We start from the raw sequence: 2,652 nt of genomic DNA on the forward strand, positions 1-2,652 counted from the left end.
TTACTAAATTGTGGTCACGATTTAGTAAAACGAGCGCATGATTTAGTAAATTGTGTGCACGTTTTACTAAATAGTGCTCTCATTTTAATTGTTGTAAATTGAGCGCACAATTTAGTAAAATGTGCACGCTATTTAGTAAATCTTGTGCACAATTTACTAAATCGTGTGCACGATTTACTAAATTGAGAACACAATTTAGTAAAATGAGTGCACAATTTAGTAAAACGTGTGCATGATTTAGTAAAAGGAGCGCACATTCTCTCGATACAAAAAAATATCTTGCAATGACACCTCCTGGGCTCCGTACACACTTCATCACTTACTATCTTTAGTATCAGGACTGAACTGAACATACTGAAAGGTTCTCCTTCACTTGTGATCAGACCCCTGGGTGGTGTTGAATCTGTATATCAAAATTACAATATGTGTCAGTTCAGTAGCAGTGCTTTAAGCTCGAGTGGAAAAACAAATACAGTAAGTTATTGTTAAATAGTAAATATCCATATTGTTTCACATTTCATATTCATCTAAACACTGGTAAATATTATTAAAATGCTTAAATAGTTAAGCCTTCCATACTGGTGTTTTAATACCATAACTATACTTGACAGTTAAGGGTAAATACACTAGGCCTACTCACAAAAAGTTAGGGATATCTGGCTTTCGGGTGAAATTTAAGGTTTCAGTTCTGCAACATTGAACTGTTGGACATACACATTCCAAAGTTTAGAGAAGGTCACATTAAGTTCACCTATAAAGGTTATAGTGGATTTTAGGTTCATCCTAGCCTAGAAATCTAGACGCACCCTAGCGGCGGCAAATTAATTTGCTCAGCCTGTACGTCTAGTATCAAACCATAGGGATTTCTATTGGCTGACGCCGTGGACGTCATCCAATCACAGCGCTCTATTTTGTTAGAGTCTTAAGGTGGGCTTAACAGGATAACGACAGTCCTGTGACGGTGAACAACAAGGAAGGTGGCTATGGCTAACGAAAAGCAGTTGTTTGAATCGGCGTTGGCGTCAACTTTGGAGGAGTTGGACTTGTGCTTTTCTTTGAAAGTTGAGCAACACAATGCACTTAAGTCATTCCTTTCGAAGAAGGATGTATTTACCGTTTTTCCGACCGGATACGGATATGGTCGTAGCGCTGGCCTATTGCACGCCTAGGCAGTTTGAAAGACAATTCTCTGCCCGCCCCTTGGATTAAGCAAGGTGAATGGTTCGATTCCAGACTATACATTTCAATGATATAGGATGGCCCGCCAGGCTAGGTTCATCCTGAAATTTCACCCGAAAGACTTTTTGTGAGTAGTGTATAGGTACATTTCTATAAATGAATATAGTACATTTCTTTCTTCATTTATCCGTCCACAGATTTGTATTCTATTCCATTGAGATTTGTATTAAGCTACACAATGTTCACCAATCGTGGTCTGGTTATATTAATTATACTGACGGACTGACCTGTCCTTCCATAACAAACTGCTCAATATCTGTCAGATCATAGTATGTCCATCATTATTAAAGGTTATATTAAAAATGCATACAAGGTTTGAAATCTGCCTGTAATATCTGAGTCTTAATGATCTTGTACACGGTCACAGGTTTCGTCTTGCTTCATTTCACCTCAATTCATCATGAACATTTCAACATCTTTCAGCATTTTGCTTATATATTTTTTTTCATTTGTTTAGGTATTTATTGATAAGTCAGGGAGTCTCGCTGTCTTCTTTGAAAGTATTCTCCTCTTATTGGTGCTAACAAAGCATTATCCTCTGTTTTTTGAGGGTACTTGTCACCTGAATTACCATGTTACATACACCTACTTGAATGGAATGTAAAAATCCATGTTGTGCATTTTGTTAACTGTAATAAATACATATATCACATTGCAGATTGTGTGTTTTGTGCACATAGATAATTGTTCCATGACACGTCTCCTGACCGGTGGTAGCCAGTCGCTCCTAGGGAAACCATCACATTTAGGTTACTATGTTTTGACTGTTACTCTTTCCTTCCCTTAATCTTGCTAATAAAAGAAGGATCAAAAGTACCCACTCAGGAGCCACCTTCCCCCCCTGCTGGTACTATGCATGAAATAGCTGAATCCAGGCCAGAGTTACTGAATCAATCTTTGATGAACCATCTTCCCCTATTGCAGGGCGCCACCAAGTGGGCTGGCATGCACCTTGCAAGCACGTATTGTGTCATAAATTGTGCAGTAAAGCTATTGTAAATGTATTCATTTCAAATGTTTTCTGTGATTCTGTTGTAAAGTTGTCAGCCATGTAAATGGAAAAAAATGATGCAAATGAATAGTTGGTTTGTAAGTTGGATTACTGTGTATTTAGTTCTTGCAACACTCGACACAACTGTATTAAGAAAAGAAAAGGTGTGTTAAAAATCCCAGCTTTCACAGTTCAAGGACAGAGTCAATATCATAATCAACCACTCAACTGAAAGAAACAGGGCAAGGAAAGACAAAGACAACTTTCCCTTTGGCCTTTATGGTGTGTAGGAGTCTTTGCCCATGAAATACACAGAGATTATTAAGATATATAGATTGCTAGAGATATTTAGATATACATTGATAAAGAGATGTTTGAGATCTATGAGTCTAGCAGCATTGGAGATATATTCTCTTCATGGC

At 37.7% G+C, this 2,652-nt stretch overlaps 1 long non-coding RNA gene across 1 annotated transcript; it reads left to right on the forward strand.

The window, feature by feature from the left end:
- The first annotated feature begins 213 nt into the window (after positions 1 to 213).
- Positions 214 to 1,896, forward strand: LOC121715493. Its single transcript, XR_006033609.1, has 2 exons — positions 214 to 776; positions 1,274 to 1,896. It is a non-coding gene; the product is annotated as an uncharacterized LOC121715493 (long non-coding RNA).
- Positions 1,897 to 2,652: the final 756 nt, after the last annotated feature.

This window comes from Alosa sapidissima, chromosome 8, assembly GCF_018492685.1.
Source record: "Alosa sapidissima isolate fAloSap1 chromosome 8, fAloSap1.pri, whole genome shotgun sequence".
NCBI classification, from domain to species: Eukaryota; Metazoa; Chordata; class Actinopteri; order Clupeiformes; family Clupeidae; genus Alosa; species Alosa sapidissima.